The 14,259-nt window shown below is 47.2% G+C and overlaps 1 protein-coding gene across 9 annotated transcripts in view; it reads left to right on the top strand.

Moving 5' to 3' along the window:
• ITPR2 (inositol 1,4,5-trisphosphate receptor type 2) overlaps positions 1–14,259 on the top strand; it is a 4,412,221-nt gene that overhangs the window by 818,638 nt on the left and 3,579,324 nt on the right. Inside the window, exon 1 of one of the 9 annotated variants that reach the window (XM_069628472.1) lies at positions 8,463–8,504. The exons of the other annotated variants lie outside the window; for them this stretch is intronic. The gene's annotated coding sequence lies outside the window, so the exon portion shown is untranslated. Of the gene's footprint in view, positions 1–8,462; positions 8,505–14,259 lie in introns of those variants that run through there. 9 annotated transcript variants of the gene reach the window in all.

Genomic DNA, 14,259 nt, shown 5'->3' with positions numbered 1-14,259 from the left:
AGACTCTGAGATGGCCCTTCTCCTGGCCAAGGCTCACCCTATAGCAGCTCCCACTGACACCATACCCTCTTCACTTATCCCGAAAGTCTTCCCACCTCTGGTAACCTTTCCACTGCCTTCTTTAACATTTGTCGCACCACCTCAACCTTTCCTTCTGCCTTTAAACATGCAATTATCATACCTATCCTAAACAAACCTACAGCCAACCCCCTTCTTGCTTCTAATTTCCGTCCTATATCCCTCTTACCTTTTCTATCCAGACTCCTTGAGCGCATTGTTTATTCACAAATCTCATAATTCGTGTCTAACCTATCTCTCCTTCCTCCGACTCAGTCTGGTTTCCGCCCCCACTATTCATCTGAAACAGCCCTTACCTACGTACTTAATTCTCTTCTCACTGCTCGTTACTCCAAACACTCATCTATTCTTATTTTACTTATCTGTCCGCTGCCTTTGACACTGTAGATCATTCTTTGCTCCTGGACACTCTCTCCTCCCTTGGTCTGCGCAGATCTGTTCTATCATGCTTTTCATCTTACCTATCCAACCGTACCTTTGCTGTCTCTTGGGGCAGCAACACTTCTCCTCATTTTCCTCTGGTCCATGGCGTTCCTAAAGGTTCAGTCCTTGGTCCCTTTCTATTTTCCTTATATACTTCCTTTCTTGCCCCCATTGTCTCATCCTTTGGAGTGTCACACCGCTTCTACGCTGACGACACCAGGCCCTTTCTATTCTTCTCGTCCTTCTCCTTGGACATTCATCAGACTCTTATCCTGCCTCACCGCCATCAAGTCCCGGATGACCTCTCACTTCCTCACTCTCAATGCCGAAAAAACTGAGGTCCTATTCTTTCCCGCAAACACTCTCATCTCGGAATCTCCTCCCTCTTCCATATCTTTTCCTCCCTCCTGTCTCTCAATCTCTCCCTCCGCCTCAATCTTGGCGTTTACTTTGACTCTAATCTGTCCTTTGACCACCACATCTCCCTTACAACCCGCGCCTGTCGATTAAATCTCTACAACATTCGCAAAGTCCGCCCTTTTCTCACTTTCCATGCTACAAAACTCTTCATCTCCTCACTAGTCTTCTCCCGATTATTCTATTGTTCTGTTCTGTTCTTTAGTCTTCCCCACTCACGCCTGGCTCCTCTTAAATCTATCTATCATTCTTCAATTCGCTCACTCTGTCTTCTCTCCTACCATGACCCAATTTCTCCTTCCCTGGCCTCTCTTGGCTGGTTGCCCTTCTATTCTCAACTTAAATATAACTTTGTCTTCTGTTCAAATGTCTCTATGGCCTTGCTCCTGACTACCTTGCATCTCTCCTTTCTTTTTACTCTCCATTTCGCTCCCTCCGCTCTATTAATCTTTTTAGACTCAATGTCCCACGTCCCCCTTGTGCCCAATCCTATTTAAGCTTGTTCCATCTCCTAGCCCCTCTTCACTGGAACATGCTTTCCCTGTCTCTTCGCTCCATTACTTCCTATCCTCTGTTCCGTTCCTCTCTGAAAACCCACCTGCTACAGTCCTATAACTGATTTAATCTGCTTTGAATCCTGATTCATTTATTCTTATGAGCGCAAATTGTTTGTTACTGTTTATAAACACTAATTGACTATTTACTCCCAGGAATGCCAATTGATTGTTACTATTTATGAACACAGTTTGATTTTACTGTTTATGAATGCTGATTTTCATTCTGATTCATTATATTGTTGACTGTTCTATGTAAAGCGCTTTGGACAAAGGCGCTAAATAAAACACAATAAATACAAATACGAATTTCCATTTAATGTGTAATTTTCCCTCCATTTGTTTACTCCCCAATGTTTTACTGATGTTAAACACCATAGCCTGACTTTACCAGAGGACCCCATCCTTCTGTTGCACGCCTGTGGGCTTTTCGCTCACTTTCTATGGGGAAACTGACATGCCCTTAAGACAGTCAGTAATGGCAGACTTTGTTTCCCTTAGTCCTTTCCAATGTTGCAACTTTTCTGCAACATGTAACAAGTGTACAATGTACCTTCCAGTACAGTGCACCTGGGTCTATTAGTCATTTACAAAGGCCCTAGATATACTCTCGAAGGATTTTTTAGAAGTGCAGATGTGCCTTGGACAAGGCTGGTGGCAGCTTATCATTTCGTATATTTTTAACCCTTTCCCGCCAGGTAAACCATGATTACCGCGTTTGGCACAAACAGGTGGCCTGGCTCCAAAATGGCCATGCCACGAGGTTCTTTGTCCTGTCCTTTGGCCATCTTGTCCCTTCACCTTCCCTAGGTCGAGCCGACCTGGGTCAGTCCTTATTTGGGCATGCAGGCTTCTGCATCCCTTGTGTGTGTGCCTCCAGGATGTGGGCTGGGATGGGATGTCTGTTCCCAATACACATCCTGGGTGCCAGAGAATCTGGAGTGCTGTGAATGACTAAAACCACTGCGGTCCATGATTGGTCCACATATGGTATGCCTGTATGTGAACAGATCTCCCATTGGGTCCTCTTTGTTTTGGCGCGAAGGAGATTCTGGATAAGAGAAGGCCCCAAACACCCATACCATGTCGATCTCTGGAGTTCTCACTGAACGAAGGACAGGATCCAAGTATCCTGAAACTAAGAAGCTGAGTTGAGGAACCTCTGGTGACCCGCTGGAAGGTTTGGCACCCTGAGCCCGCTGTCGTCCCGTGGGACCCCTCTGCATCTGGTCATCCTAGAAGGTCTGCGAAGACGCTTCGACCCATTGGAATAGTGGGACCAACTATTCTCGGCACCTTCATCAAACCCTGCAAGTAAGCCTTCTCGGAAGTGTCCCTGGGCCAACCAGTGGGCTGACCAGCTTACGCAGATTCTTTGCCCTGATACCGTCGCCGTTTCGAGGAGGCCTTTGAAAACCTTGGTACGTCGCTAGCTCTGTGTTCACGGCACTCTTATGCCGATTTTCGTACACTTGGCGTTCTCAGGCCTGGAGTAAAGTGAGTGCGTCCGAACCAGAGTATATGCGGTTACCGTGTTGCCCAGCCGTGGTGACGAACTTTGCAGGTGCGCTGCATTTGTGCCCCTCTTGCCCCTCAAGCCTGCTGCAGTGAAACTGGTCTGATACATCCACCAGGAGCAGGGAAATCGCCACTGTCCCGTTTGGGAATCATCGTAGTATCTTCGTCGCTGAAATCCGCAGAGCCGCCAAATTGCCGCACTTGAACCTGCAACTGAAGTGGACTCGCCTGCCGGAGTTTTGTCTGCAGTGCACCGGTAGTCGGTGAGTAATCGCAAACCTAATGGTGGCCCTTAGCGCCTCCATCCATTTTTACGCTTAAGTGGCCCCTGAGGCCCCCTCTCCTTTCCACTGCTAGTGCAAACTATTTCCAACTCTTGGAATCGACTCTGCCCTCAAGTGGAGGCCCTCCTCGAATAGTGGGAACCTATTCTTCATCACCTCACCCACCTTCCTGAGCTGCAACAGACCCTTGAAGAGACCCCGTCTTGCCCATTTGAACTACTGCGTGCGCCAGCAGTGCAAGTACATTTGAGCAATAGGCTCCACTCTTCTTAGGGATTGGACTGCCTCTTAGATAGGAGTGTGTTGGATGCAGAAGGGACTAAAGACTATTTGCACTGCCTGTTTCCTTCCCCTTTTAGGTTGTGGACCCATTTTGTGCATTAACCCTTTAGACCCCATTGATCTTGTATATATGTATTTAGACAGGATTGTGTTGGCTTAATAGTATTACTGTGATTTGATTTGTGTGTTGAAACTCAGAGGCCTTGAAATAAATGTATTTGTATTTTTAATATATATATATATATATATATATATATATATATATATATATATATATATATATATATATATATATATATATATATATATATATACACCTCACTGAGAGTGATTTGTAAGTGTCCTTTATTCTGTGTGCTCATTGAAATCTTTCAGTCACCCTCACTCCTCCGGAGACCTAGTCTTGACTGCCGCAAAGCTACCTTGATTGGTCAGGCTTGTCCAGATGGTTACCCTGTTCCAAGAAACTAGGCTGGCCTTCTTAACCTCTGCCCACCAGGTCAGAGTTCAGAAATCCATTTTAACAGTTGTGTCTGTCTTTACTGTTGCCACCATGAGTTCCTTACAGTGCTTTTCCTGTACCTGCAAACATATGTCAGTAACTAGTTTAGTATGTTGCTTGTTACAACTCCTGTCTAAATGGTGCTGACTCTATCTTGTTTCATAGATGTTCGAACTCCCTGTATTACAAGTCCCAGTGGCGTGGGAAGTCATGCGCCAGGTTTTGTAAGTCCCCATTCCCTTGGAGTCTGGAGACGGAAGCACTGGAACCGTTGCTTACGGTGCTGGTGCTTCCGTGATGACTCTGCCTACCGGGGCCGATGCGTCTGCCAGTGTCAAACCTGCCTGGCGCAGTGGCCCTGGCAGGCAGACTCGTAGTGGGGCGGTCTGTAAACAAGTGTGCCGGTAAGCTTACCAGCAACCTTGTTTCCGGACCGGCACACTTGTAATGAGGCCTATTGTTTTGTTCATTCAGATTGCATCTGCAAATACAAGCCGAACATGCATTTGAGCTTTAATTCACAGATCAAAATTTAGTTCTACAGTACATAAGTGGTTGGACCAAGATTGGTCTTTAAAGACTTACTCGTGTGTTTGCGTCACAGTCCCGTCACTGAAAGCAACTAGTTCTTTCTAGTAGCGATGCCGAGTCTTCACTCGTGCAGCCTGCCGTGTTCTGAAAGTCAACATAATGAGAGTTAGCATACAGATTCTCTCGGTAGTCCCCGCGCACCACCGGCATGTATAACTCCCTCAAGTGCTTATCACTAGAAGCTGCCTGGTACAGTTCTGAAAGAGAAAGAAAGCTCCTACGGAAGAAGAATGGGTTCAAAAAGAGCATGCCAACTACGACATGGATTTTTTTGCCACACCTTGTAGATGACTCGAGATTGATTGACTTTTGGGGGCCCAACTTGTGACCTAGTAGCCAAATTAAGATGGATTGGACTTTAAAAGACAATCTGACATCTTTTCATAACGTGTTGCCATGAAAGAAGCTCTTCTGTCAACAGAAATGCTATTGCACCAGAAAATCAAAAATAAATGTGCCTTGCCATTTGTAGGAGCGCTCGTCCATGGCTTGCCAATGCCCTTCCTCCGTCAATTCTCATCATATTTTCTCATTGCCTTTCAACCTTTTAAAAAAATGCTGATCGTAATACTCCGTGCTCTTCGTCCTTCTAGATAGTAATTTCTTACAGCAAATGGGGATGCCTCTTAATGGCTAATAAGTTTGATCCTACTACTATTCTTGCTCTAACTTAAAAATACTGAAATGGTAGATTGTTTGCTTGATATCATTATCTGGAAAGTACATAGTTTGAATTTAAAACATGTGTCCAAAGCGGCAGAAACAATACTTCCCTTAATCTTTTGGAGTTGCCATTAGTGTGACTGTCCCTGGTTTGGGGGGCTTCCATGAGGTAGTCTGTGTTGTAAATTGAACTATATCCTTACATATATGTCATAAAGAAGAGGGGAATTTAGATATGCATGTATATATCTTATTAGCAATAGCAAACAATACATATCTGAAATGTAATTGGAAAAGGAGGTAGCCCCTCAGTGTTCCTCAAATATAGGAAGGAGTTATAAAGTTTATGTGGGGAGAAGATAATCATGGTCTTGAAAAGTGGGCTACTGAGGATTTTCTCTAGGGATAGAAAATGGTACTACTTAGAACAATGATTAAGGTTTTACATTGGTTCAGTTTATTGCAAACAATAGTAATGTAAAGCGCCCTTCTGCCAGTGTTGCTAGGCTCTAAAAGGAAAAGGGGGGGTTATTAGTGGGGTAGTAAGAGAGGCCTGTAATGTGGAAGAGTCGAGGTTGGAAGTACTCAGTTCCAGTATGCCAAATCTGCTTTCTCGGGTTTCGGCCGTGGAATTTGGTAGAGTGCTATCCATAGGGAAGAGCCCAAGATCTGATAGTCTGCAGCGCTTTGGGTCTGGTTAGCTGCTTGTGTGGGAGATTGTAATTGGACTAAAGAGGAGAGCTTAGTTGTGATTCAGTTAGTGTTAATGTGCTAATGGCTAGGTCTTGTGGGCCTGGAGTGGTGTAGTTTAAGGTGGTATGAGATCTTAGATGGGAGTCGTTAGTCAGGTGAATGGCGGAGTAGTCCTTGCACAGCGAAACAACCTGCAACCTTACATTCCCACAACTGGCCTCTCGCAGACAGGCCCCATTTCACTAGCTCACATTAACTCTCTCTCTTTCTCTCTCACAACGATGCATAGTATCCCATGTGCAACAAAACAAGCATTTGCAAATTGGCAGATGAGGGGGAACGGGCTAATCTGGAATAAGTTTTACCTTGTTTAATATGCCAGTTGACAAGCTGAACAATGCCTTGAAGCACCCTCTAGAATTCTCAGGTTCTGTGCTCAGTGGCCTGTTGGGATATTTGCCTGTCTTGGGTGGTGCAAGAAGGTTTTTCTTAGACAGTTGGGGCAGGGGCCAGAATCCATGCTCTGCATCCTCTTAAGGGTGTACCCTGATGTCTCCCACAAGCCCCAAAACTCTTCTCACGCAGGCCAAAATGACATTTCATCCTCCCCGAACAGCCACAACTCCCTAGGGTTTGGAGCAGCACAATGAGTGATGCTGAAACCCTGCAAGGGGTTTGTCAGGATGAAACGAGGAGTAACAAAAGATGGAAAATTGAATACTGAGTCCTCGGAAGTGCTGCACCTTGACCCAAAAGGAGTTGCTTGCAGCGGCTGCAGGAAGGTGAAGGGCAGCATGCTTGCAGTGACAGAAAGGGGGCTCGGGCAGGAGAAATAGGATGGATATTACAATAACAATGATATCTCTGGTTTGCAGTCTCTGTGGCTCCTTGCTAGGTAAGGCTGATGCCCCTGCAATTATTTTGTGCCACAGCAAAATCCTAGAACCAGGGCAAAAATGACCATGCTTTATGCATCCGGATATAAAGGGGTGTCCTTCCCAGGGTGGAGAGGAGCTGTCAGGGATTAACATATGCACAAGATGTGAGCAGTTCCCCGCAGGGGGTATCCTGCAGCCAGGAAGTTACCACCCATCCATTAAGTGCTACTTACTCTACAAAAGAAAGGTAAGACATGGCAGTACAAAGAAAAAAGAGGAAGCTATTTCATTAGTTCGGTTTTCTGCAAACAATAATAATAAACATGCTCTTAGCAGTGTGGTATGTTTGCTGGCCAATGCTCTTATTTTAATAAAGATATTTGTATAGCTCTTTTTTGATAGTTTCCATCTGTTTCATAGCGCGTAGAGGGAGGGAGATACAGTGGGGCACAGAACTATTTGGTTTAGAAGATGTCCTATGGACCTATTCTTCTATAGAGTCTGAAGTAGGGAAAAAGATTCCTAACAATTCCTCTGGAATAGACAACAGAGCAAGCAGTGGTTCATAGTGTATCCACACAGGAGGGACATCATGATATAGAGTGCTGGTGGTAAAGCTGTGTTTGGAACAATCAATCTGGAAAAGTGATGTGAGGCCTGTGTGTTGGACAGACAAATTAAAGTTAGGCAGAAAAATGCATGACTACATAGTACCAGGCAGAGGTGGTGTTTGAAGTGAAGGTGAAATATTGCCCTATAGTTCTTAAAGTACACACGTGGATTTTTGGGGTGAGCTCATGTGAGATTACCATAAGGGGAGGGAATGATTGTGGGTGCATGATAGGAGGTCACATCTTTTTGAGATTCTGTCTATACTGGCTGAGCTAAATCATCCAGTAAAGAATGACAGTGAGTAAAATGGTCAATTAATGTACTAATGCAAAGATGGGGGGGTTTGAGGGGACCTCCCAAAGATTCATTATTTTCAGCTAATAAGTGGTGGGAGAAGCTACGAGGAAACAATGTCATCAATCAAGGTGGTGTAGAAGCAGAAGAGAAGGAATGCTATTGCACGCCCATTAGCAGCCCAGGGTCAATGCAAAGGAAAGGGGAAGACTAAGCGGCTGCTTGGTGTGCCACAGTTGTGGACACAACATTTCCTCTACAAGTCAAAAGTTATGGATAGCAACATTTCACTTTTCCTAGAGTGACACGACACATTGAATAGGTTTTTCCATTAGTAAGTGGTAGGTGTGGTGCTGGAGGAACGTCAAGACATGACACGAAGGAGAAGCAACTAGTTGTGTTAGAGCTGAACGAGTAAGGGGCAGTGTTTTGATTCTGTGGGGATGTCATTGGTTACAAAAAATTGTGGATGACCGAATTTGGAGCAGCTGAAAGATCACGAAAATGGCTGATAGATGTTTGTAGTCCGCCGAAATAAGGGATCTTGATGTGTGTTCGCCAGCTGTATAATATTTGAATGGCTGATTTATGATTCTCATGTTTTCTTACAAATGTGCGATTTCCCTGAATTGTAACTACTGATTGAATTCTACAGGGTTCAAGTCTGCGTGCTTAATGCGACCCATTTCTGACTTCATCTCTCACATGGCTCTAGGTAAGCTATGTACTCAGCATGACACGCATGCGTGTGCTGCATAAGTAGGGCACCGACAATGCACTTCATTTTTCATTTACCAATCCCTATCCACTTTGGCAGTAACATCATTGCACCTGACAGGCTTTTGCAACATTCTGGTTTCAACCAAACCGTGTGTGTATGTCAACCTATCGTAGCTTTCCAACAATGAAACGTGTTATTTTTCCAATGAGACAATGTATAGAAGATCCCACGGCATGCTCAGCTTTTGTATCGAATCTCAGATATGCCTTTAGAAAAAGGACACGTGATATGTAATTCCACCACGGTTGCTGCATTTGAAACACCAAATATTTGTGAATGTACAACACCTACGTTTGCATTTCTTTTACAATTCAGTCTTGTGGAAAAAAGCATGTTTGAGATATCTTTGCACAATATTGTAATTGAAACGATGTTGCTGTGCCCTACCGTTTAACAGATCTAATTTACAGTGTTCTGTAAAAAATGCACTTACTAGTGCCATTTTTTACTATGTGATGTTTCCCTTGTGTGCTTGCCGTTTTCATCTTGCATGCAGTAATGGGATAGCTTTGCGAAGAGTTCCAGTACTCAAGTAGTTGTTAAAAACGTCTGATTAATTTGCTCTGTGGGAAACATGGTTGTTGCTAGGTTTGGCTGAAGTTGAAATTGGGTGCGGTTTTAGGGTGGGACTTGGGAAGTAGTGTCTGCATATATAGTACTTGTTGCACACTGTTGTGTTAGAAGACACTGGTGGATTTGAGGTTTGCTCAGCTGCAGAATTAAACAGTTCAATGTTGTTGGGGTGGGTTATTTGGATGCAGATGGAATACCGTTACGCCATCCTATTTTTGGCATATCTTGGAAGGGAGTGTTAAATTGTTAGAAGGAGTTTGGATCGGGGTAAAGGGCTTTGGGTGGATCATCTACAAGTGGATCACAGGTCAGCTGGCACATATTACGGTTTGCTCTGGTTTCTAAGTTTCTGATGCTTGTTAATCTCCTTAGAATCACATGCTGTGCATATGGTCCGACATCCATTGGTAACCGCGGAGTATTGCATCTTGTCTTTCGGGGACCGAAAGGGGACGTCGGCATGGGCGTGTCTAAAACTATCCCTATCGTGACGTGTGTAGTACCCAAAATCCCTCACGTGCCGAGGTCCCTCAGATTGTTTTTTTCCGCTCAGATAACTGGTCGCCCTATAGTGGAGCTCTTAATAGACATTGTTTATCTTACCGAATTGTCGGTTTAATCCCCGATAAGTCACTTCGCCCATCAAGAACATCTTCGACGAAGACTACGGGGGTATCGGCTGTGGGTTCTGGCGCCTAAGATCCGGCTTTCGGACTTCCACGTGGTCGGGCCTTCTGGCAGGCCTACACAGTAGGGAGAGTGGGCTCGGGGTTTGCCATACTGCTATGATGTCTTTCTTCTTTTCCACTGCTTTCCTTTTTGGTCTGGTCACCCTTCCCTTCTGCTATGGCAAGGACTCCATTTAGATTCTGCCCTGTGTGTAGGGTCAGAGATCCGTGGAAAGATGAGCACACGTCATGTAACACTTGTCTCCCCTTAGAGCACGACGAGAAGCGGTGTTCGGCGTGTAAACTCCTTAAACCTAAAACCCTTAAGGAGTGCCGGTTGAAGTGGTGGGCGGCGTACAGAATGTCACGCGTGGAGCCTCCCTCCCCTGCCGCGACACCAGCCGAAAGTGGCGGGGGTACATCGGATGACCAAACGTCCTATGCGGACGTTATAGACCTTGAGGCGGACTTATTCTAGAGCTGCCACGCCCGTCCCCGACCCTTCCAGGCTCGACTTCGGTCTTGCTACAGGGACCACACCCGGTGACAGGGGCGTACAATCGCACCGCACAAAGCACACAACTCAAGCGCCCTCCTCGACGACTTTGTCGAAGAAGGCGAAAGCGCCATCGGATCGATCTGATCCGAAGCCTTACCCGCATCCGCAGCAGCCCATGACGACTGGGCATAACAAATATAACAAGGGCGCTACTCCCCAAACTACACACGCCGAAGTTTCTGAACAAGAAACTTCGACGGTTTCCAAGGCCCGTACAGGCCCGAAAAACTGCGAGTAGGCCTCTACCTGAGAAGCCATCCGCTGGCTCTTCTGGAGCCGCGGAAGACATTTCCACTGCCGACACATCATCAGAGGCGTTGTCTCCCGAAGATTCGGTGACTATCCGTAAGAGCATCAATAGGATTGCTACGGCGGTGGGCCTAGTACCGGTTCCGCCCACAGTTATGGGCCAATCCGCCGAAAAGTTTTCCACGGATTTGGAAGACGATCCCGAAGACTCTTACGAAGAAAGCCAGGTACCCCTCTCAAGCACCCTGAGGAGATCCTCTCAACGCCTTAGGGCGGAGAACCTGGTTCCTACTCAGCTAGGTCCATTTGGGTCATCCAAGTGGACCACGGAGCAATTTGAGGGATGCATGGATTGGCTGGAGCAGTTTTTCAGGGCTTCTGATCAACCTCTGCCGAAAAGAGCTCGGGTAGACCCTAACCCTGAAACACAAGATGCCCAACACCTAGATGTCCAGCACCAAGTTGACTATCAAGAAGATGTCCAGATGGACACGTATAGAGACATCTATACAGAAGAAGAGGAGGCTTCTTTTCTGGACAACTATGGGGAAGATCAAGGGGCAACGGACAACTGGGAGGACACCCAGCAGGATGATCACAATTCTGATATCGTTTGCCTCGACTCTCCCCCATCCACCCTGATTCGCCAAGCTTCCCCGGTGGATGATCAAATGGCTTTCAACAACATGTTGAAAAAAGCAGTGGAATTCTTTAAAATTGCCACGCTGGAAGCCTTGCCCGAACAAGATTTCGCGGAGAACATTATTAATGAAAATCCTCCGGCAAGCCAGTCTATCCCTCTCTTGAGCTCTGTAAAGAGACGGCTGGCCCCTTCCTTACTCACACCCACTCAGACTAGGGCTGTGAACCCAAGGGTCGAAAAACTTTTCCGGCCCTCCCCCACCGACCCGCTTTATATCAAAGGACACGCAATCCCAGACTCGGTGGTGGTGACCAACACTCGCAAGAGAGCAGGGGTTCTCCTTGCCACGGGAGAGTCACCCCCGGACAAGGAGTCCAAAAGGTTGTATGCCTTAGGCAAACGGGTTACGTCGGCGGCAGCCTATACCGTCCGGATTGCCAATAACACGACGTTACTGGCAAGCTACGTCGACGCCCAATGGAACCTACTCCAGGAAGGCCTTCAGGAGGTTCCGGAACCAACCAGAGCCAAGCTTCTCGCCATTGCCAATCAGAATGTTGTAAAGAATACCCTGGACACCGCAGAGACAGCAGGTAGGTCTCTCGCACAGGGTACTCTCCTAAAGAGACACGCGTGGCTGCCCACATCGGGCTTCAGGCCTGAGACCCAGGCATCCATTATCAACAAAACCATCGAAGAGGCCAACCTCTTCGGGAAGGTGGTAGACGATGCGTTGGAGACAACCAAGAAGGAGCACGAGACTATTAAGTCGCTGCACCAGATTTCCCAAAAACCCTCTTCACAGAGGGGCAGTAATTCTCGGCGGTCCTTTCGAGGACAAGCCCGCGCCGCTCAAAATAATTTCAGCACGGGCAACTTCAACTCAAGTCAACCTGCTGCAAGCCCCACTTACTACCCCCAGAGGGGTCAGAAGCGCGGAAAGAATAGAGGCAGAGGCTCCAATTCCAGAGGAGCGTCAACTTCAGGTCAGAAATGACCACCAGGTCCAGGTCCCCTCCCATGTCTCCCCGGTCGGGGGGCGATTAACATCTTTCCTCAAGGCATGGGAGGGGATAACTTCAGACCAGTGGGTCTTAAAGACGGTCGCCCACGGTTACTGCGTGGAATTCGCCGGACCTCCACAGTTCAGACCGCCGAAACATCGACGACTTTCACTGGAACATCTGCAGATCCTGATCCAAGAGGTGGAAGCGCTGCTGGGAAAGGACGCCATAGAAGCCGTCCCGATTCTTCAGGTAAAAGAGGGTATCTATTCAGTGTACTTCCTTGTACCCAGAGAGGATCTCACCATGCGTCCTGTTCTAGACCTGCGCCCAGCGAACAAGTTCATAAAGTCCCAGAAGTTTCACATGGTAACACTGCAAGAGGTGAACCCATTGCTAAAACAGGGGGACTTCATGACAACATTGCATATGAAAGATGCATACTTTCATATTTCAATGCTGCCAGCGCACAGAAAATTCCTAAGGTTCGTGATTCAGGACAAACACTACCAGTTCAAGGTACTCCCCTTCGGCATAGCCTCGGCGCCAAGGGTGTTTACCAAGGTCCTGGCAGTGGCAACGGCACACCTGCGCAGACGTTCAGTTCCAGTTTACCCTTACCTCGACGATTGGCTCATCACAGGGGACTCGTTCGACGTTTGTTTTTCGAACACCCAAAAGACAGTAGACCTACTGTTCAGCCTGGGATTTTCTATCAACGAAAAGAAATCCAGCTTAGTCCCCAGCCAAGTAAAACAGTTCCTGGGGGCTCTAATTCGTACGGAAGACGGTCTAGTCGTCCCTTCCAGCGAGAGGGTTCAGAACATGCTCTCTCAGGTTCCACAGTATGTAGCCAGTCGAGAAGTGACGGTACGCAAAGCTATGCGTTTGCTAGGGACGATGGCGTTATGCATATACTTGGTTCCCCACGCGCGGCTGCGCATGCGTCCCAAGCAAGAGTGGCTCAACAGCCAGTGGTGTCAGGCCAGCGGACAATGGGAAGATCTGCTAGTTGTCTCGCCAGCCCTCGTTCTCTCTCTGCAGTGGTGGTCGAGGGAGAACCTCTTGAAGGGGAAAACCTTCACCACCGCTGCAGTGGGCGCCACTCTCACGACAGACGCATCTCTCACGGGTGGGGGGCTCACCTGCTTCAACAGACAGCTCACGGAGTGTGGTCCCCTCAGGTAGCGTCCAACCATATAAACTTACTGGAGCTACTAGCAGTGTTCAAAGCATTGAAAGCCTTTCAGGAGCAACTGCAAGGGAAGACAGTGCTGGTCCTAACCGACAGCACAACAGCAATGTATTACCTGAACAAACAGGAGGGCACTCACTCTCCAGGGCTATCCAAGCTGTCCCAAAACATCTGGATATGGGCTCTCAAACACAAGATGTTCCTGATATCCCAACATGTTCCAGGGGAACTCAATCTGCTGGTAGACCTACTCAGCAGTGATTTTCCTCTGCCAGAAGGGTATGAATGGTGACTGCACGAAGACATTGTATCCAACGTCTTCGCAGAATGGGGGTTTCCAGAGATCGACCTGTTCGCTACTCAGGAGAACGCCCAATGCCAAAATTACGCTTCCAGGTACCCCCAGAACCGATCCAAGGGGAACAGTCTCTGGATAACTTGGTCGGGGAAATTTGTCTACGCTTTTCCCCCCCCCCGACTCCCCTTCTGAACAAGATAGTACACAAGATGCACCAGGAACCATTCACCATGATTCTGGTGGCTCCCATGTGGGCCCGCCAACCTTGGTTCGCACACCTGATGGAAATGTCCCTCTCCCCACCAGTTAAGCTGCTCTGCCTGTACAACATGTTGTCTCAGGACAGGTGGGAGACTCTGCACCCATGCCCACAAACTCTGAACTTGGCAGCCTGGCTCCTGAGGTCTTAGAGTTTGGACATCTGCAACTCCCTCAAAGATGCATGGACATACTGAGGGAGGCAAGAAAGCCTAACACGTTATTGCTATGCCAGCAAATGG

Source organism: Ambystoma mexicanum, chromosome 12, assembly GCF_040938575.1.
Source record: "Ambystoma mexicanum isolate Mex_15411 chromosome 12, UKY_AmexF1_1, whole genome shotgun sequence".
NCBI lineage: Eukaryota > Metazoa > Chordata > Amphibia > Caudata > Ambystomatidae > Ambystoma > Ambystoma mexicanum.
The sequence above is the reverse complement of the archived record's forward strand: the minus strand, read 5'-3'. Positions and strand labels throughout refer to the sequence as shown.